Below are 24,040 nucleotides of genomic sequence, written 5' to 3' on the forward strand. Positions count from 1 at the left end.
TCAGTTTGCCTGTGCATTCTTGTTATTTTGCTTTGAGAGTAAACAAAATGCAATCATTTTGGCATTGATTATTAACTTTCGACATCTGAAGAAAAAACGTAACAAATGAGTGAAAGGTTTATTTCCTTTCAGAGAATGTGATAGAAAATAGTAAAATATGAAAACGTTTATGGAGTACATAGCTGAGGTACATAACGTGTCTGTACTCTGTGCAGCCATATATCCATTTAGATCAGTGGTAACAGTACATTTGAATTTTTGTGTTCTAAGTATTAGACTCTCCACATTCATACATAATTGATTAGTCCAAATACAAATGTTTAATGTTATTTGTGTTAGCAGATATCGATGAGTTATGATTCTACAGTATTTCCTTTTGAAAAGGGCGACATTCATGGAATAACAGCAGAAGATGTTGAGGGTCACTTAATAGTGGACATCTGCCAAGCCATCAGCAATGAATTGCATTTGTTTCTAGATGTCCCTTGGAACTTCGTTACAGTTAAAAGTTTTTATATATGAATCAAAATTAATTTTATTTTTGCACGGGAAAAACAAAAGTTCTTTGTTCTTTTTGTTTTAACAGTTGGCTAGTACTTTTCATTTTTCCATACATGTAAGGAAAAAGTGCAGTTGTTTAACTAAACTTACAATAAAAGCAGATGTTCAAATAGACAGGTTGCTGTGTATTTCACACTAGGTCTGGAAATATGACCAAATTGCATAGCATTAAAATTAGAATTATGTCTATTTTCTCTGGTGAATGTTCAGCCTTAGGGACATCAGGAACATCATCAGGAATTGAAGTAAATGTTGACAGGTTCTGCAACAGAAACATTGTCTGGATTGCTCTGAGATCTAGAGTCTGTACCACAGGAACAATGCTGTGATAATGATTCTGGTACAAGAAGAAAATGTCTGCGAATTCTCCTGTACTCCACACCCTCAGATTTTATGAAGTAGGACTTCAGCTTGGCACATATACCTGTTACTTGACCAATCTGGTCAAAACCTTTCACCGTTTGTATCCTCACTGTCTCTCCATCTTTCAATAGATGAAGAAATCTGCTCAATTTATCACAGCTGGACTTCTGGAATGAATGCTTTCTGAATAATTGGGCTCTAATTGTTCTGTTCTTCTTAGCCCTAGGCCTCAACAAACTGGAACTAACAGGCAATCTTGTTCTGGTTTTCCTAGATAGAAGTCTCTGAGCAGGTGAGCCAAGTATATCGTCACGGGGTATGTTTCTGAGACTGAGTAAATTCAAGAAGACATTGGTATTATCATGCTTTGACTTCTCTAGTAATTGCATAGCACTCCGCACTGTATGTTCAGCTAGACCATGTGACTGTGGATATTCCGGACTACTAGTAACATTTACTAAGTCCCATTCTCTTGCAAGTTTCTGAAACAACTGACTAGTAAATTGAGTACCATTGTCAGAAATAACTTTGTGTGGACCACCATGGACTGAGAAATAACATTTCAGCTTAGTGATAACAATAGTGGATGTTAGATGAGGTACTAAATCAATCTCAGACGAGTTCAAGTAAGAATCCACCAACACTAAGTAATGCTGATTGTTCCACTCGAAGACATCAGTGGCTAGTGTTGACTAAGGTAGTTCAGGAATTTGACTTAGATGAAGTGGTTCTCTTTGCAAATATGATTTAGTACTATTGCATACTGAACAAGAAGAAAGTACTTTACCAATGTCTTTTACAAGAGAACACCAAAGTACTAGTTATCTCACCCTTCTTTTGGTAGAGTTGGAACCTGGGTGACCACGATGCAAAATATAGATATATTCACGTCACTCGATGGGTTGCCAACTGGCTTACTGACAGAACCCACACTGTAAAAGTAGCTGACTCGAAATCCAGGTCCAGACAAGTGACAAGTGGAGTACCTCAGGGTTCAGTCCTGGGACCACTCTTGTTTGGCATCTACTTCTCTGAAGTACAGGCCAACACTAAAGGACTCTGGTTAACAAAGTTCACAGATGACTGCAAACTGGGAGCCATTATTGAATCTCAAAATGATGTGGATACTCTACAAAAGGGCCTTACAGAAACAGATGCTTGGAGCCAGAGCCATGGGCTCAAGCTCAATGTCAAGAAATGTATAGTTATCCCCTTTGGGAAAAAACATGTACCTGTGAATTACCACATAGGTGGCAGTACACTAAACACCAAATGTGTGATAAGAGACTTAGGGACACAGGTGGACAGTGGTCTCACCTTCAATAACCATATTGCCACAGCAGTCAGGAAATCCTTCTATGTGGCACACCTCATCACTAAGGGCTTTTTATCCACAAAAAAGGAGGTCATTGTCCCACTGTACTCATCCCTCATTAGACCCATTATAGAATACAATGCCCCATTTGGTATGTACCGCTCAAGACACATGCAACAACTGGAAAGGCCCCAGAAATACCTCACTAAAAGTATCACGGGCCTAAAGCAGATGCCCTATGCTGACCGCCTTAAAAAACTTCAGCTATACTCTGTCACATATCGTCTACTCAGAGGTGATCTCTGCTGACCCAGAGACTCCCCAGACTCTGAAATAGACTGCCCATACATGTCAAGCAGAGCACCTCTTTGGCCCTCTTCAAAAGGAACCTTGACAATTGGATGGGAGAAAGGAAATTCTCCCCGGGGATCACATCAGTCACCCTGCTAGACAGGGATCCAGGAAGTAAATAGTGTGGGAAGAAATAGACAGGGAATTGTTATGGCTAGGCTTGTATAGGCCCTAGGGCCGATAGCCTAGTATCAACTTATGAACCTATGAACCTATTCATGTTGTAAGGAAGCAGGAACAACAATTTTAGGACCTTTAAAATTAATACATTCTTCCATCAACTTCTCATCTCTGTAAGGAAAATAAGTTTGCATTTCATGTGGTACACTAGATTGCTTTGACGGCCATCCAACACTAATGTTGTGGTTGAGCTTTTGTAAAATTGGATCAATCTTTGTATGATCTCTCAGCTCATCAAGCCTCGTGGTAAAAAATTATGCAATTCCGTAATGTCAAAGTCAAACTTCTCTGCATGAAGCTGTTCCATTGTATTTCTGTGTGATCTGGATAAGGTATCAGACAGATAAAGTAGTTTCCTTTCATTTAAATCATTTTGAAGTTGTACATTTGCAATTTGAGCATTATTCTTTGTAATCTTGCTGGAGCTGAATGCATAGGCTTCTTTAAAATAGTAACTAGAGGTTGATGATCAGTTTCAGTCTGAATAACTTAACCATAGATATAATCATGAAACTTTAAACATGCAAATACTATTGCCAAAAGTTCTTTCTCAATTTGCACATATTGCATTTCAGTTTGAGTAAGAGTTCTAGATGCACAAGCTACAGGTCGGCCCTCTTGAAGAATAACTGTGCCAAGACCAAATTTTGAAGCATCACAGGAAAGAGTGACTGGTGCATTGACGTTATAGTATCTTAATGTAGGTTGGGTGTGAATTTTCTGCTTTAAGTTCTTTAAATGCTTTCTGGTGCTGTTCCAACCAAGACCATGTAACATTTTTGTACATCAGCTCTGTCAAAGGTGTTGTTCATGCACTGTAGTCTGGAATGAACTTGCCAAAATAGTTGACCATGCCAAGAACATGTTGTAGAGCTTGAACATTATCTGGTGCTGGCATCTCAAGAATGGCTGCTTGCTTGGATAGGTCTGGTCTCAAGCCAGTGCTGGTAAGTAAATGACCTACATATGTAACTTCTAGTAGTCTGAATACACACTTTAGAGGATTGAGCTTTAAGTTCACTTCATGTGCTCTGTCTAGAACTTTCTTAAGGCTTCTAGCATGCTGTGCTTCACCATTGCCTCCAGCCAATAAATCATCTTTGATTATGGCACAAGGATAACCTGAAGAAAGTTGACCCATTCCATGCTGAAAGATTTTAACTTACAGAATTTATTCCAAATGACATCCTGAGGAACCTATATCTGCCAAATGGGATACTGAAAGTAGTCAGTAATGAGGAATTTGGATCAAGCATCACTTGCCAAAATGAACTTTTTGCATCCAAGATAGAAACAACAGTGGCATTTGGTATTACGGCTGTGACTTCCTTGACTGTACACATTGGATGATGCAATCTTTTTAATGCTTTGTTCAAATTTCTTGGGTCAATACATATTCTGATTTCATCTGAGCCTTTATTGTGGCCTGCTACCATGGATGACACCCATTCAGTTGGTTCTGTAACTGGACAAATTACACCTTGCTGCACCATTTTATCCTACTGAGCTTTGACTTTATCCTGCATAACTATTGGAGCTTTTCTCACTTGTCTGACCACTAGACTGACCTCTGGGTCCAACCTCATAGAATACACAACTGGAAGTTTGCCCAAGTTGTCATTGAAAACATCTGCATACTCTGAGAAAATGGCTTCAGAAAAATTGGAACTAGGATATGCACTTATGTGAATAACTTCTTTGGTAAAAAAAAGCAGATTCATTCTCAAACTGTCTCTGAAACCCAATAATGACTGCACAGGTCTTTGGACTACATAGAATAATAAGCTGTAACAGTTACTAGCCACAGAACATGAAAGCACTACTGAGACTTTGGTTTGAATTTCTTCACCTCTATAAGCAACAAGTTTTGCACAACTAGCCACATTGATTTGTTCACCAGCTCCCACCTCAGCAAATGTGTCTACTGGCATAACATTATACTTTGAATGAGTGTCTACTTTGAGCTTGATGGATTTACCATTTATCTGGATAGTACAAAACACTTGGTTCTTTGCCAACAATTTCATTGCATCAACCTTTTCACCAATTACTGATAGACCATCTACATAGAAAGTAGAACTGCAGCTCTCTATATGATCAACTTGCTTTTTCAAGTGACTCTTCTTTATAACTGTGTGAGGTTTACTTGATTTGCAAAACTTATGAAGATGGTTCCATTTTTTACACTTGTGGAATTGCTGACCAAATGCTAAGCATTTCTTTCTTTTAGACTCATGACTGGTACCACAATTGCGATAGTTAACAATAACACTGGATTTGGGTTTCGCTGACTCACCCTTGTACTGCATTGAGTATGCTCCTTTCTTAGAACTTGTTGAAAAACTACATAGTTTCCCATGAAAACCATCATTTTAAGAAGCATTTCAAAATAACTGCACTTTGCGAATAGCACACAGCACACTGAAACTTCCCCCAAAATGGCAGTAGTTTGCTAAATAACTCTTTACAGTGCAAGATAAACTTTGTAATGGTAGCACTTTGTGAAAAAACACACCCAGCACAAGAAACTTTTCGAAATAGCTGCATTTTGACTGTAGTTCACAAAATAGTTGCACTTTGCACACAAATAAACTCTTTGGAATAAATGGCATAGTAATAAACACACACTGTTTGAAATACTTCAAATAGCTCCAGTTTAGCCCTGAATACAATACAATATGAAATAGTAGTTATGCCAAAACATACAAAAGCATGCAGTCGCCTTGCTTTATTTATGCTTAATGCAACCTTTTTGCTCTTATCATATTTGTTTTGACCGTTTAATCTCTTTTCTTGTGCTTTACTCTAAACATGCCTGTTCTGCTCTAACTCGGTTTACAATTGTGAGGTAATAATTGTTTTATCAAATAACTTAATTTTAAACATTTTGTTTAATTAATACACCTTTTGTGCCTGTCGCTTGTTTAATAATGCGGTTTGTGTCCTTATAATGCTCTGCTTTATCTTTTTTTTTTTTTTTTTTTTTTTTTTTTTTTTTTATAAAGTAAACTATTTGTGCAAGTTTTCATTACCTTTGGTTCATTTCTGGCCCTTTTTGTACTCGGTTATCTTAGTTTGCCCTCACTGTTAATTTTGCATCTCATAACTCTGAAAAGCAGCCTCAAGAATCCTGGTTCTGACACCATGTCACTCATCTAGTCAGGATCAAATAGACGAGTCTTTATGGGTTCTGTTAAAGCAGCTTTATTATGTACAATCACATCACGACTGAGGCTTAATAACTTTAACTTAGATAAACTTATAAACAAACTAGCTATAAACTTATAAACATACTAGCTGTTACACTCATACATACTCTCTGGCTGCACTCTCAAAATGGTACTACTGAAGCTATCATGTGCTTGCTATTTATATGCATGTGCCGTCCTTGAAATGCTTCTTAAAGATACAGCACACACACTCTGTTCTACACAACCAATTCCAAAAAGTCATATAAGTAGCCAACACCTTTATAGAGTAGGTCCTGATCTTGCCTAGAAGTGTCTTGTTATAGTAAGAGTAACAAAAAATTAATAGCATAAGGCAATCATTTAGAAATAGATTAGCTTGGCATTGATTGTCCTTTTTCTTGCCTTCATAAGAAATAAACATTTACTTAGAATTTCTGAAGGTTTTCTGTCCTGTCAGTGTAGTATATTAGCTGCCAGGGGGCAGCTAGAGTATGTAAAAGTCTTTCTCCCCAATTTACTTGTTCTAGATAGACGGCAGGAAGATGAATAGCCTGAGTCAAAGTGAACTCTGAAGCCATTTAGGCGTAAATGAAGGATTAGTTCTCAAAGTTACCCAAACTTTGTGAAAGATGAGATAGGATTGAATCACCATAATAGCATGTAATGCAAATTCCCTTCTTACAGAAGTCGAGCATTCAGTAACACTGATTGCCAGTATAATTTCAAATCAGCCTCATGAGCAGGTTCAAAACTAAAATCCTAAGAAGGAGCCACCTTTCTTCTAAGTGGGTAGATATGTAAAACCCCTTTCGAAAACTATTTGACTTGGGGAAACGTAGAAATGGGGGATCCACATGTAGACAGAGACGGCTGAGAGGGGAATCTTGTAAAAAGAGTAAGAAAGGCCAGAGAATAATAACTCGCACAAATGCTGTAGAACCAGAGGTATTTGGGGCTGAAAAGGATCCTGGTTCTTACTTTGAAACCCACTAGAATATTTTGCCCTCTTAACCAAATATGAATTTATTGCATGCTTGTGGTAATTGCTCTTGGCCATTTTTAGATGAAGGGGAACTACTTTTGCCTTGGGAAAAAAAAAGGAGTTATCAGTATCATCTTTGGAGAGTCCTTCTAAACCTTTTAATGGACCCTGGTTATTATGGGGAAGGGTGGATGGAAGGTTGTTTATGTATTTTAAGCAATGAGGTGTTAGGACTGGTGTTATTAACCAATGACAGATGTGTATTTTTAGTTATGTTTGTTTTATTGTTTGTCAATTCGTGTATGAGTAGTAACACAATGTTTTTACATATATGCTTGTTAGGGAATGATATTTATGTTTGGGATCCCCATCAGTTGCACCAATGCGATCGATATTATAGTTATGCACTTATATGTTGCTTTTAGCTGTACTCTTGTTAGGATGAGTCATATACAGAGACTTGTTCCTTTCATAGAATTTTCTCTTCCTTAGGAGTGTGTCCCTCAAGGAACGTAGTACCAGGAATAAGGATATTATGAGTCTTTGCTGATTGCCATCAGATTGGTCATTACTGCAAAGGTTGATCAGTGATTGGGTCATGGCTTTCCTTTTACTGATGGGGAACAGTTGTTGTAAGCCTAAGTAAGGATTAGATGTGTTTGCTGTCCTGTGGCCAATCACAGAAGTTCATTGATTGGTTGAAATTTGTGTTTTCTTTAACTGAATGGGTAGCTAGTGTATGCAGGAGGTACCAATGGAGTTTTATAGGTTCATAGGTAGGTACTAGGCTATTGGCCCTAGGGCCTATACAAGCCTAGCCAAAAATGTACCCTGGCTTTCACCACCCAAGAAAATTATTTTCCTGTGCCCCTGTCAAGCAGAACCACAGAAGTGATCCCCAGGGTGAATTTCCTATTACCCATCCAATCATCAAGATTTTTCTTGAAGAGTGCTAATGAGGAGCTCTGTTTGACATAGATAGGTAGTCTGTTCTAGAGTATGGGAAGTCTCTGGGACAGGAATCTATCCCTCCAGCATGTTCTGTTTATTGTGGTGACAAGGTTTAGGTCCCTAGAGCATGTAGCTTGGAGGGATTGGGATTTCTTTAAGTAGAGCATGTCCAACAGCTCTGGATTTAACATAGCTTTGTATGTTAGGCAGAGATCGCCTCTGAGTAGGCGATATGCGACGGAGTAAAGCTGGAGTTTTTTTAGATGGTCTGCGTAAGGCATCTGTTTGAGGCCAGTAATCCTCTTTGTGAGGTATTTTTGTGGCCTTTCCAGTTGTTGTAGATGTCTTGTGAGGTACATACCAAAAGGGACGTTGTACTCTATAATAGGTCTAATGAGTGATGAGTAGAAGGGAACAATGACCACTTTTTTTCTGGATGATAAACCTTTTGTGATGAGGTGTACACTTTGGCTATGTGATTATCAAAGGAGAGACTACTGTCCACCTGTGTCCCAAGGTCTCTTATCACACTTTTGGTGTTAAGCAGACTACCGCCTATGTGGTAGTTCATGCGTACAAAATTTTTACCAAAGGGGATGACAATGCACTTTTTGGCATTGAGCTTGAGACCATGTCTTTGACATCAGGCATCTGTCTCAGTGAGGCCCTTTTGTAGGATGTCCACATTGGTAGGAGCTTTGGCTCCTAGTAAAACTCCATTCTCCTGTAGCCAGTATACACCTATTTGATCTTCTTCTTCTCTTTCGGCTGTTCCCATTAGGGGTCGCCACAGTGGATCATCTGTTTCCATTTCTTCCTGTCCTCTGCATATTGCTCTGTCACACCAATCACCTGCATGTCCTCTCTCACCACATCCATAAACCTTATCTTAGGCCTTCCTCTTTTCCATTTACCTGGCACCTCCATCCTTAGTATCCTTTTCCCAATATACCCAGCATCCCTCCTCAGCACATGTCCAAAGCAACACAATTTTGTCTCTCTGACTCTGTCTCCAAAGCGTCCAACCTGAGCTGACCCTCTAATATACTGATTCCTAATCTTGTCCATCCTTAATACACCCATTGCAAATCTTACCATCTTTAACTTTGCCACTTCCAGCTCTGGCTCCTGCCTTTTTGTCAGTGCCACTGTCTCCAACCCATACAACATAGCTGGTCTCACTGCCCTCTTGTAGACCTTCCCTTTCACTCTTACTGGTACCCGTCTGTCTCAAATCACTCCTGACACTCTTCTCCACCCATTCCAACCTGTCTGTACTCTCTTCTTCACCTCTCTTCCACACTCACCATTACTCTGAACTGTTGATCCCAAGTACTTAAACTCATCCACCTTCGCCAACTCTACTGCCTGCATTCTCACCATTCCTTTATCCTCCCTCTCATTCACACACACATATTCTGTCTTAGTCCTGCTGAACTTCATTCCTCTCCTCTATAGAGCATATCTCCACCTCTCCAGGGTCTCCTCAACCTGGTCCCTACTCTCACTACAGATCACAATGTCATCTGCAAACATCATAGTCCATGGGGTCTCCTGTCTGATCTCGTCTGTCAACCTGTCCATCACCATTGCAAATAAGAAAGGGCTCAGAGCTGATCCTTGATGTAATCCCACCTCCACCTTAAATGGATCTGTCACTCCAACTGCAGATTACACCACTGTCACACTACCTTCGTACATATCCTGTACCACTCTTACATACTTCTCTGCCACTCCTGACTTCCTCATAAAATACCACAACTCTTCCCTAGGCACCTTATCATATGTTTTCTTCAAGTCTACAAAGACACAATGCAACTCCTTCTGTCCATCTCTAAATTTCTCCATCAACACTCTCAGAGCAAACATCGCATTTGTAGTGCTCTTTCCTGGCATGAAACCATACTGCTGATCACTAATCATCACCTCCCTTCTTAACCTAGCTTCCACTACTCTTTCCCATAACTTCAAGCTGTGACAGATCAGTTTTATCCCTCTGTAGTTACTACATCTCTGCACATCACCCTTATTCTTAAAAATAGGTACCAAAACACTTTTTCTCCACACCTCAGGCATCCTCTGAATGTTCAAGATTTCATTAAAAAAATCTGGTTAAAAACTCCACTGCCATTTCTCCTAAGCACCTCCATGCTTCCACTGGTATGTCATCTAGACCAACAACCTTTCCATTCTTTATCCTCTTCATAGCTGTCTGTACTTCCTCCTTGCTAATCTGTTTCACTTCCTGATTCACTATCCCCACATCATCCAACCTTCTCTCTCATTCTCTTCATTCATCAGCCCATCAAAGTACTCTTTCCATCTGCTCTCTCCCTATACCAGTCAAACTGCCAACACTCAAAGTTCCTACCCTCACTAATACACTCTTATCCTTCCTCCTCTCTTTCTGCTTTCAGGCATGCCTTCCCCCTCTTCTTCTCCTTCGGCCAACAGTAGCCCAATTTCCGCCAGTACCCTGTTGGCTTACAGTACTAGTGGTGGTTGTTGTTAACCCGGGCCTCGACCAATCAAGTATGGAAATCTGTATTGTTGTCAGCATATGTTATTTGGTATAGGTTTTACACTGGATGCCCTTCCTGATGTAACCCCATTCATCTGGGCTTTGGACTGGCATGAAGAAATGCACTGGCTTGTGCATCACTAGTGGCTGGGTATAGACCTATTTGATGACACGTTGATTTTTCTAGGTGCAATTTATTGCTATTGCAAATGTGAAGTTAGTCTTTGTGTTTAACTAGTTTCTTATGAATGGGAGAGAAACCTTAAACATTACTTGCGAACTCATCACATGTAAATTCATTTATTATAAGCCTTTGGATTGGTCTTTACAGAAGAGACCAAGCAGTGATAGGCTGAAAATTTTCCCTGACATAGATGGGAAAGCGATTCTTGCAGGCCCCAGTAAGGATTAGATATGTTTGTCATCATAGAGAAGTTCACTGATTGGTATAAATCGGTGTTTTCTCTATTTGATTGGCTGCTTGTTGTTTGTAGGAAGCAGCAATGGAACATTAGTATAACTCTGTTTATTTTGAGTTACAACTGATTTATCTTATGTTATCGTGATGTTAATTTTGAGGTTTTAACTAACTCGTGAGTGAGTTTGAGTGGAATTACATTGATCTCCGAGGGAATGTTTAATTCTTGCAAACATCTTTGCTATCTTAAGTGTATATTTATTATTCTTTGAATACATAATTTTATAGGATCCAGTTGCTCATGTAGCAATTCACTTCTTACCCTGGTCAGTTGAATCTTAGATGTATATACGTGTGGGCTCGCGGTATTGGCAATGCGTGTTACTTTGCACCACAGTCTCCATTTAATGTAGACTAGTGAAATATTGTAATGGGATCTTTATTATTCTTGGGAAGCACATTTTATCAGCATATATGCTTTTCTGCATTTTGATTTGTATGTCTTCTTATTTTATGTATTTTTAAGAAGTTGAACATGTGTTTTTAATACACACATGAGGTGTTTGATGTTATGTGCATATTAGTTGCAGTAGATTGGATATGATTTCAGCTAATAAGGTTGAGGGATTATAACTATGTAGCCAATTGGAGAAGTAGGTTTTAGCACACACTAATAGGTTAGTAAACTCTTTTGCAGCCTGTGACTGGCTGCTTTTAGTATGTATGTTTCCTGGGTGAAGACTAAATATTCACTGTTAATTATCTGATTGTTGCTTGTTATTCATTGGATGTCTGAGATTCTTTTTAATTATTTAAACTGTGATACTGATGCATTGTTTAATGGTCTGAAGAAGCAACAGTATGTTGCAAAAAGCTTACCGTTTTATTGTTTTATTCTTAATAAAGTCATCCGTTGCCTCATAACAGTGGTGGTGGATGTTTTTTTTTTATTTTTACTTCTTTTACACCACTGTGTTGTTGTCAGAGTGCTTTTTCCTGAGTCCTGGAGCAGAATTTCTTTAACTATCTGTTATAAATGGAGTCAAACAGATCTACTTGAGATGTTACCCACAGAATTTTCCTGACTACTTTGAAAACAAAGGTAAGAAACATAACTCAAGATTTATATAATTGAATTAAAATGCTGTAGCAAGTTTTTATACCAAAATTAAATTTGTGCAGTCAATATTCCTGCTATACTGATATGCTGCATTAACTTAGAATTATAATTATATTTAAAGCTACATGGTCATTTTCACTAAGTTCTTTTCCAAGCAGTCAGGAAATTAATCCAGTCCTTCTGCACCACACCTTTTTTCCTTTTTGTAGGCTATGTATCCTTAGATTATTTTGTTTAGTTTTTTTAGCCTTTGATTGTTTTTCTTTCAGAATACATGAGGCTTGTATTTCTGTTTCTTTTATTCTAGAATCTGACAATTTCCTTATATATGTTTCCAAATTACTTCAGTTCTTGAAGTTGAGTGTTGGAAGCAACTTTAAATTGTATGACTGTACAAATCAGAATGGCTTATTTATTACAGCTTCTTGACAGTGCATTCTTTCAGTCACAGTTATAAAAAAGTGCCATAAAACTGACAATTTAAGTGTACAAACCCTCAAAACAAATGTACTTATAGTCATGGATATATAGTTCACAGCAAATGCAACACCAGATAAACTTTTTGCTTACATGAAATTATAGTGAAATATAGGGACAATGCTATAAAAATCTGATCCTGAAGTGTAATAAACTTTGTATGTTGTAATACTCCATATGCACCGATAAGATGAAAAATGCAAGAAGCAAAGAAAGTTGCAGTACTTGTTTTAAACGTTGCCATGCATTAGATCCTAACATAAATGACAACGTTAAGATGCAGCAGGAAGAGGGGGGATTCCAAGATGGTGGATGTCCACTATGCACCCTCTCCACGGAGCTCCTAACCAAAATCATATATACTGAGTTAAAAGCCAAAGAACTCCAATGAAAGTGTGATAATCCTGCAAGCAAAATCAGGCTTCATCTAACTTGATCTACAACTGGAGTGTTTCAACTCACTAGTTGTATAAAAAGTGCTAAAACTGCTTCTAATCAACTTCGGGAGCCTCCACCACATGTAATCCACAGGTCTGAAGGCAGCATCATCATAAACAGTAACAAGTACTCAATAACTGAAAACCAACTATAATGTCAAAAGAAATGGATAGTATGGAGACACAGACTACCAAAACAAAACTTTCAGCAATAGCCTCTCCTGAAAAAGAAGTCACAACCATAAGAGAGAAAATAAATAAACAGCAACAGGAAGCATCTAAATCAAATGTCAAGCAAAAAATAGAAACTCGCTTCCACATGGATGAGCTTAAACAGGCCCTTCTGCCACTCCAAACAGCAGTTCAGCGTTTTTCTGAACAACTTTCTAATTTCAGTAACATAATCAATCAAACAGCTGAACGTATGGATCAGCTGGAATAAAAAATGCAAGCTAATGAATATCAACTAGATAACATAAAAGAAAAGTTAAGTGCCAAAAATACAGCAATAACTGAGATGCAACAGAAGTTCATTGATATGGAGGCGAGGAGCTGGTGAAATAATGGCTTAATAAGGGGATTACAAGAAAAATACAAAAGTAACCAACTAATAAATGTGTCCAAGCAAATCTCTGAAACCTTACTGCAATTCAAAGAGAGCACTACTGGAATAATAACCAAAAGGGCCCACCGTGCTCTACACAAGAAACAAGACTCTACCACTCCTAGACAAGTATACATAAAGCTCTTACATTTTCAAGACACACAAAGAATTCGGTTTGCTGCCAAGAAATAAAAACAATTTATTTGGAATGGCCATAAAATCTCCTTATCACAAGATCGCCCACTAGCTATTAAGGAGAAACAACAAAACCTTTCACCATTTTCCGCAGATCTAATAAAGAGAAATATTAAATTTCAGATGCGCTTCTCCAACACCCTAATCTTCTATAACAATGACATCAAGTATTCAGTTGACTCACCTAACGAGAAAAATTAGCATTTATTAAATGCTTTGGCAAATCACCGTAATTGTAAAATCCTCTGTACCTCAGCAAACTTTTTCCATTAACACAAATGTCAGGGACACTTCTCTTTCTTTTTTCTCCATTGTTCAGATACGAGGGATACTGTTTTGTTAAAAATTTCAGCTTTAATCCACTGGAAATGCACTCAGAGCATGAGTGTGAATAGATAGGAATGAATCTCTTGTAACTTGTTGGGCTATCGGGGCTATATTCCCTTACAATTTCCTGTTGCAAAATCATGGTTGCCCCTGTAATCTCACACTACCAAAGAAGGTGAGACCCAGAGTTATCCTTGTCACACATCCTTTTAGCCTTAACAAGAAAACCCAAAGATCTCATTTAAGGCCCTTATTAATGCGACCATTAAATAGAAATATCCAGGAGTCGAGGAACTTCTAAGGTCTTTTCCAAATACAACACTTTGCTTAAAAGTAAGTGCTCAATTCCCAGAGATTACGAATGAAAAATGTATCTTTCTTTGTGTGTACATTATAACTATGCTTGACTGGCTATGATAGTTCATTTGGCTAACTCCAGGTTATGATTCGAAGAACTATGATAAAATACAGAGAGTGACTACAGCTTTTATTAGTTCTTAGTTGAGAAGTAAAACTGGTCCTGTATGATGACATGCCCTCATCTATTGTTAATTCATTCCACTTAAATGGGAAAACTTAGATTTGCTTAAACAACCAGAAACCATAATGGAAAAGTTAGATGTCTGTCAGGGAGTGAGATGAATTACTGTATGAAAGAATAACTCATATCATATTCTTTGTGATTCATGCTCAGAAGCCTTGACCTTAAACTGACCCAATGTCTCAAAATGAGCATTACTGTAGAAGCGACATGATCGTGACTTAGATCAAGATAAACTAGAGCTTTTAAGGTCAAACATTCTTACTTGTGACTCAAATTTAGGCTTTTATCCTTTTATGCAGGAGGGTTAACCAAAGAAATGAACACTCCTTACACTATATGGTGCTGGTCTAAAGTGAAGAATATGGAAATTGAACTGATGATGATGTTATTATACCCATTTTTGCTAGCATCTATTGATCTATACATAGCTTTGGTGGCATTGCAACGTAGTATGCCATAATCAAAGCACTCAGCTACAAAAATGGGGAGAACTGTGAAATCTCTCACTATTGCAGTGTATGCAGTACATAAATGTACCTTTTGTTATTCTTGTACACAAGAACATTTTTATTCTTCTTCACTATTATTATATGTTATAGTATTATATGGTCTCCATCATACAATAAATAATCCGGCCATATCGCGATAACCATATACTATGTGTCGCAGAAATCGGGACTACATACTTTTGGTAAATATTGGAATCCTACAAAAACTATTTACTTTAGATATAAATCGGCTTCATCTGAAACCAGGAGGAAAGTGGATATTCTAAGCAGAGTAAAGGATGGTTAAACTCGGGGTGATTATATTAGTATATATTAGTTCGTACTTTGTTTGTGTGTTATTAAGGTTAAGTAAAAACACTCTTATGGGTTACGCATTTATCTCAATGAAACATTCCATATCTTCGGTATAACGGATGACGTTCTTATTCCAAGCTCTTTTAAATGGAGAGATTAGGTGGTTAGGCACAAGGTTAGTATGGAAAGAGCTAAGTACTACCAGCATGAGAGTAAATCCTTTCATACATATAACTAAAAAACTTAGACATACAAAGACAGTAAACCCTATATGGAAAAAACAAAAATATTTCTAAAAATTCTAGAATCCAAAAGGATGTGGAGAATAGATTTATGGAACGTGAGAGGATTGCAATTTAAGAACAAGAAAAAATTACTGATGCATTTATTACTTAAATCAGAAGCTAATATCTGCTTCATTCAGGAAACACACATGCTCAGAGATGAGTATGGGGATGCAAATAGGAAATGGATATAATCTGCTATTGCAGCAGGAGATAGCTCCAGTTCTAAAGGAGTGGATATTATATTCAAAAAATCAGTTCAAGACCCAATCATAGAACACAAATCTGATATTAATGGAAGATGGTGTCTTTTCACAACCAAACACAAAGCAGGTGCCCGTGGAACCCTTGCACGGCAAGGCAGGAAAAGTCCAAAAAACAAATGAGCCAGCAAGTGTTGGCAAATGCCAAAAACAAAACTAATTATTTATTCACATAGAAAGGACAAATCCCCCTATGCCTCTAATGTTGTCAAAACAATCAAACCGGTTTCGGCTCCTCAGAGCCTTCTTCAGTGAAATACAAACAATAAAAAGTCAAAATATCAGTACAAGTACATTTATATGGTAATCCACACATAAGAACCAATCAAAAAACTGCATTCAAAATTGGTCATTAAGACCAGGTGAAAACAAAGCTCCAAGTTTTATAATCCATTTTCTCTCCTTGGAGCTAAGTAATTCATGCCAGTAATGTTTATCTTTACAGCTGCCCTTAATGCAGTCAATAATAATAAATTTAAAAGAAGCTGATGCATGTTTTAAACTGTGTTTGTATAGTGCATTACTGATGCGTTTGTTTTTAATATCACTCAAATGTTCACAAATTCTAAAACGAAAAGCCCTAGAGGTCTGTCCAACATAGAAAGCAGAACAAGTGCAGGTCACCAAATAGATGACCCACTCAGTGTTACAATTAGCCCAAAATTTAATGTCAAAGACCTCTGAGGTATTTCTACTTCTAAATTCCCTAGTATGTGAAACACGAGTGCAAAATGAACAATGTCCACATGGAATGCACCCAACAATAGGTTTGCCTGTGAGGGACAGCTGGGTGGAAGCAGAAGAATCAAGACCAACCCTCTTATAATGACTAAATTTGGAGCCAATAGTCTGTCCCCTTCTGAATGAAAAAGAACATCTATCTGGGAGAAAAGAGTTCAATTTCTGATCAGCTTTGAGCACATTCCAATGTCTATGTATAATATTCTTAAAGCCCTGTGTATTTCGTCCATAGGTAGTCACCAGACGTAGGGGCTGTGAACTTAAATTTTTGTTCTTGTCTCTGTATGATAATAAATCCTCTCTATTTATGTTGGAAGCCCATCGTTTGGCTACATGCACAGTACCTGGACGATATCCCCTCTTGATGAATCTGTGAGTCAGATCATCCCGGACCTCAAAAAAGGACTGTTGGCTAGAACAAATTCTTCTGGCTCTTAAGAACTGAGATTTGGGTATATTCTGGATGATATGTTGTGGGTGGAAGCTGGTAGCGTGTAATAAAGAATTGAATTCCGGAAATTTCCTGAACATCCTAGTGGACAAAGTATTGTCCTCATTTCTGGTGATTTCAACATCCATAAATACTATCCTAAATGTGTGAAAGGTCAACTTGAATTCAATCCCCCATATGTTATTATTGAGGTATTCAAGAAACTCCATAAGATAATGTTCATCAGCTTTCCACACCAACCAACAATCATCCAGATAACGACGCCAAATATCCATCTCACACATGTAGATGTTGTGATTGTGATCATAAATCGTAATTTCTTCTATATATGCCATAAAAAGATCTGCATATATGGGTGCAAAAGATGCACCCATAGCAGTACCTTTAGTTTGCCAGTAACATTGATTTTGATAGTAAAAAACATTACTGGTCAAAACATGTTCTGTAAGACATACTAAAAATGTATTAAATCCAGGTTGATATAGACCTGATCTAGCCAACCAATAGACCAATGCTTGTAAGCCTGCCCAGTGTGGAATATTAGTATAAAGAGAGGTGATGTCCAAAGTACACAATAGCCATTGTGATTCAAGTTGGGTGTTATTAATGGATTTAATACATTTCTGGATGTTGAAATCACCAGAAATGAGGACAATACTTTGTCCACTAGGATGTTCAGGAAATTTCCGGAATTCAATTCTTTATTACACGCTACCAGCTTCCACCCACAACATATCATCCAGAATATACCCAAATCTCAGTTCTTAAGAGCCAGAAGAATTTGTTCTAGCCAACAGTCCTTTTTTGAGGTCCGGGATGATCTGACTCACAGATTCATCAAGAGGGGTTATCGTCCAGGTACTGTGCATGTAGCCAAACGATGGGCTTCCAACATAAATAGAGAGGATTTATTATCATACAGAGACAAGAACAAAAATTTAAGTTCACAGCCCCTACGTCTGGTGACTACCTATGGACGAAATACACAGGGCTTTAAGAATATTATACATAGACATTGGAATGTGCTCAAAGCTGATCAGAAATTGAACTCTTTTCTCCCAGATAGATGTTATTTTTCATTCAGAAGGGGACAGACTATTGGCTCCAAATTTAGTCATTATAAGAGGGTTGGTCTTGATTCTTCTGCTTCCACCCAGCTGTCCCTCACAGGCAAACCTATTGTTGGGTGCATTCCATGTGGACATTGTTCATTTTGCACTCGTGTTTCACATACTAGGGAATTTAGTAGTAGAAATACCTCAGAGGTCTTTGACATTAAATTTTGGGCTAATTGTAACACTGAGTGGGTCATCTATTTGGTGACCTGCACTTGTTCTGCTTTCTATGTTGGACAGACCTCTAGGGCTTTTCGTTTTAGAATTTGTGAACATTTGAGTGATATTAAAAACAAACGCATCAGTAATGCACTATACAAACACAGTTTAAAACATGCATCAGCTTCTTTTAAATTTGCCATTATTGACTGCATTAAGGGCAGATGTAAAGATAAACATTACTGGCATGAATTACTTAACTCCAAGGAGAGAAAATGGATTATAAAACTTGGAGCTTTGTTTTCACCTGGTCTTAATGACCAATTTTGAATGCAGTTTTTTGATTGGTTCTTATGTGTGGATTTACCATATAAATGTACTTGTACTGATACTTTGACTTTTTATTGTTTGTATTTCACTGAAGAAGGCTCTGAGGAGCCAAAACCGATTTGATTGTTTTGACAACATCAGAGGCATAGCAGGATTTGTCCTTTCTATGTGAATAAATAATTAGTTTTGTATTTGGCATTTGCCAACACTTGCTGGCTCATTTGTTTTTTGGTCTTTTCACAACCCCGAGCCCCTTATTAGAAAAGCCTACTCTTTTTTTAAACATATGTGGTCCATGTGCAAGACAGCAAGATTTCATCTTGAAAATATATAATCTGCTAAGTAAATTCCCAAATGCAGTTATAGATCCGGACTCGGACTGTAGTAAATCAAACTCACACAACTTTCAAGCCTCACTCTTGCTAGCTAAACTCATGACAGACCTAAACCTCATAGATCCTATCTCCTCCAGTGACAATCTCCAAAAAAGTAGCATCTATACATATTTTTCAAAATGTCATAATTCCTGGTCAAGACTAGACTTATTTTTAGTTTCAGAATTTCTGTTAAAAGGGAAAATAAAATACTCTTCCAAGCCCAGATTCCTAACAGATCATTTAAAAATAATTTTAAAAATAATCTTTTCAGGTAGGTCACCAAGCAGAACTAATTGTTGTAATCGGACACTGAATAATAACTTATTATACAAAGGGGAAGTAGTTTGAGAGATCTCTGATAGCTTAGTAGAATTTGAGGTGAACCTAAAAACCACTAGCATCCCATATGATATTCAATGGTCTGCCTACAAAGTTAAGCTTAGAGGGATACTAGTCCAAAAAGGCTCTTACTTTAAAAAAATGGGAAAGGAAAAAGAAAACAGATTAGTCTCTGAACTTAAGGAGTTAGAAAAGAAATATCAGGCAAACACAAACCCTGACTTAGAGAAATCAATTAATAACACCCAAAAAGAACTACTTGAATTACATCAACACAACTACTCTCTGCAAGAACTAAGATTTATAGCCAAATTCTCAGAATGGAAGCACGCTCCATCTAGAGCTTTAGTGAGAATAATTGAAAATGAGAAAGAGGCCTCTAGAATTACTCTTCCCCATTATCAAAATAAAATTTACAAATCAGATCTAGAAATTATAGTCCTTTTCCAACATCTATATACTGAAATATTTGGGAGGAACACTGAACAAATTTCTAGCCTCGAGATTGAGAAGTTCCTTAATAATCTCAAATTGTCCAAACTAAATGATGATCAAGAAGTGGCTCTTTCTGCCCCACTAAACCAACAAGAAATATTAGATGTCATTAGAAACTTAAAGTTAGACAAGGCTCTGGGTCCAGATGGCCACACACTAGATTTTTATAAAACATTTAATTTAAAACTGTTATCTATACTATTAAAAATCTATAACAACATTAATATAAAAGGTATAACAGATCTCTACTGGAACAACTCCAAAACCATCTTTATCCAAAAAAATAATTCTGACAATCTGCATAACTATGGACCAATTTCCTTGATTAATGCGGACATTAAAATTCTATCCTCTCTCCTAGCAGAAAGACTTTAAAAAGTTATGCCTTACTTACTATCCCCTGAACAAGCTGGCTTCATGTGTGGCAGACATACATGGGATAATGCACTAATTTTAGACCCCATGATTCAATTTACCAAAAATGATTGGAACCTGAGGTACGTACTGACATTAGATGCTTGTAAAGCATTCAACAGAGTTAACTGGCACTTCCTATTCTCAGCTATATCTTTTTTTAACATTCCTAAACAATTTATTAAACAGATAAAAATGCTATACAATGACTCACACACATACCTATATAGATCAACAAAAAATTATCAAATCCCATAAGATATCTAATGGAACAAGGAAAGGATGCCCACTCTCCCCGCACCTTTTTAACTTATATATGGAGCCTCTTTTCCTCCACATATCACAAAACAATTTCCACTCAGTCCCTAGAGTTCTGAATACTAAAGTAATGTTATCAGCCTTTGCAGATGATTTAAACATTTACTTCGAACATCCCAACACAGACCTTAAGAAAATAACTGCCTAAACAGATGAATTCTTGAGAATATCAGATTATAGAGTGAACCAAAGGAAATCTCATATTTTCTCCATTAATCCCTTAAACCATAAAGAAAATTATTTCATGGACTCCCCCTACAAAACAGTCTATTCTTTCAAATATCTAGGGATTTGCTACGAACACAACCATGCTTCCATGTTACAGAATAATCTACTTAAAGTATGGTTAAATATTACACAGGACCTCCATAGGTGACAACAGCTGAAACTATCTATAATATTCAAAGTAGCAATCATCAAGATGAACATTTTACCAAAACTACTCTATCATTTCAATGCATCAAACCTCATTATTCCAAATAGCCTCTTCAGCAAAATGAGCAAGGAACTTGCCAAATTTATTTGGTTTCCTAAATCAGTTAGGATAAATTATCTAAAATTGGTATGTCCCAAAGAAAAAGGGGGGCTAAATCTACCAGACCTCCACCTCTATTACAAGATTACATGTGCTAACAGAGTTATAATCTCAAAATTATATCCTGATAAAGATAGATGGGCCCCCACTTGGGTTAGAATCTAGCATCAACATGTATCCAGAAATTATATTAACCCTAAAGCCCTCCCCTTTATAACCTCAACAAATATTAGGAACATTAAGCTAAACACCATCTTAAAACATAAAATAAAAATATTCCAGAAGTTAATAAAATTCTTAAAATTGGACCAGATCTTTCCTCTCCTTCAACCAATTCATTTGAATCCAACTATCAAGATAAATAACAAAATGTTAAATCTCATGGAATACCCCCTAATTAAAGACTGTTCAATCTGGGATATATTTAAACATAAAGATAAAAAGCTAAAAGAAGTACGCCTAGCACTGAATGTGAGCAACAAATATACCACTATTCTACGCCAAATCAGAGAGATCATATTGACACAAACTAAAGACATACTTATTAATGAAAAAGATATAACTAAACTAATTGAACTCATAGAAAGCATATCTAGAAAGAAAAAAATGCTTTCCAATGCCTATAAATTGGCGAGTCTCATTAAACATGAATCAACACGTCTACACTCCAAATACTGGGATCAACATGGTACTACACTCACAGAACAGCAGGAACTTACAGCAATCAAATCTTCCATTAAGTGATCTCCTTTTTAAAAAAACTCATTTACATGCAGCTAATGATCAATAACAACACCTATTATACTCCTTCAGTGCTAAATAAATTTAATCCTAAAATTTCTCCATCTTGTACATGCTGCTCATTTCCCCATGCTGACCTTATACACATTTTATGTTTTTTGCAAATACACTCATAATCGTTGGTGCTCTCTTAAAGTACATATATAGAAAATAGGGCTATCATAAAATGACTTTATCCTTGGAATTTGCTCTCCTACACATTACTGACTTCAAACTATCCAAATTGAAACATCATGTTCTAATCACCCTCTGTTCTTTAGTTAAACTATATATAAGCAAAAATTGGTTAGATAGCACCAAACTTTCTTTGAGCGAATTTAGGAATATGGCATCTACATACATTTCCTTTCAAAAACTTATAAGAAACCTAAATAAATTAAGTTATTTCCAGAAACTCTGGAAACTTCTCTTTGAACACATCCTTAAGGATTAATCTAAAGATAGAAGTTGTTGGAAAAGATACTTGTTGTTAGACCCCAGCTTGATCCACTAAATAGACCTACTCATACAATGTATTGAAAGAATTAAATACTTGGCTTGTTGTCTTTTCTATACCCTCACATGTTGGAGTAGCACTTTTCTAGATATTTTATATAGTTCTTAATCTTAGAATATGTTGTAGTTTTTTTCATCATGTGTATCTATCACTGATCCATAGGAATGTCAGCTTCTACCTGATCTGTATCTATTACTCAAAATAATAAAAATTTATATTGAAAAAAAAGATGTGGCAGGAAGAAAATAAGAGATTTGCTGAGTCACAACTAAGATAGTGGATGTTTCATTAGCTTCTTTCTAATAAAACTGAAATATTAAGTGTCTCTGAAAGAAAAAATGAAATGAACCCAAGCAGGGAGTTGATAATAAAGTATGTATATCTGACGTTGCTACTAGTATACAGTAAAGTTATACCAAGAGTCAAAACATATTTCAAAGAGATCTGAAAAAATTAAGCAAGGCAATTACTAAACTGGATGTGATACATACGATTTTTGGAGCTCTAACACAGCATCTGATCTAAATTGTTTCATAGAGAAACAGAAATAAATATAAAAAGTAGTATATCTATAAGATAAATACACTAAATCAGTTGCAAATAATTTTGAAGAAGAACAAAAATAAATATTTAATAAGCCTGAAACAAATCTAAGTAGCTGATGAGTACTTATGACCTAATGAGAAGAAAATATGGCAAAAAAAGTGCAAATTGAGTTAGTAAAAAAATCTCGCAAAAATGCCAAATAAAGAACTGTGTAATGCCTTTAGCACTGAATTTAAGACTATTGATGTTATTTAAGCTGCTGTATGGTTTGGTAAACAGGAAGAGTCTTTGACAATGCAGTAAGTAATGTTTCAAAGAGGCTTACACTTTTAGGGATAAAATCTTTGGAAGGCAAAAATTTATAGAACAGAAATTTATAAAACAACCACTGGTCAATGATGTTGCTGATAAGAATGAGAAATTAAACCAAATTGTGCTCAAAAGCTGATACAAATTAAAGCATAACTAAACACGGAACAGACAGAAATGTGGTGACTGATATGCAAAACAGGTGAGAAAGGGATTTCTCTATGAAAGAATTTTTTCTTGCTGGTATACACAGAGTACTATCAGATGTTATGTTAGAGCTGACCTTAAGAAGTTTGAACTAAAAACAGAGAGAAAGGTAGAAATCTTGTTCAAAAGAATATTTGAACAAGCTACTACAGATGAGGACTTTAAAATTAATATCCCCAAATGAAAGTCTGTCTGAACTCACTAAACATATTTGGGTTGTAAAGGAAATTAAGGTTCAAATAGTATCTGAATGTTAAAAGCCAGAATTAGTATTGGCTCAAAATGTATTGAATTCAGTAGAAAATATACAGATCCACAGTATAAAGTCATTAGAGATAGAACCTTTCCAAGTACCTCTATGAGCTTAGCAAATACAAGATTTTCTGAGTTAGAACATTTATATAAGAGTGTCTAATCAAGTTGATAGCCTGCTGGAAAGTTAGAATATGCTACAAGGAGTCAAGAAATTCATAAAGAGTAGCTGAAAAGAAGAATGAGATATGCTTAGTAAAAACTGGAC

The sequence above is a fragment of the Protopterus annectens genome, chromosome 1.part1 (genome assembly GCF_019279795.1).
Source record: "Protopterus annectens isolate FY-2018-M chromosome 1.part1, PAN1.0, whole genome shotgun sequence".
NCBI classification, from domain to species: domain Eukaryota; kingdom Metazoa; phylum Chordata; order Ceratodontiformes; family Protopteridae; genus Protopterus; species Protopterus annectens.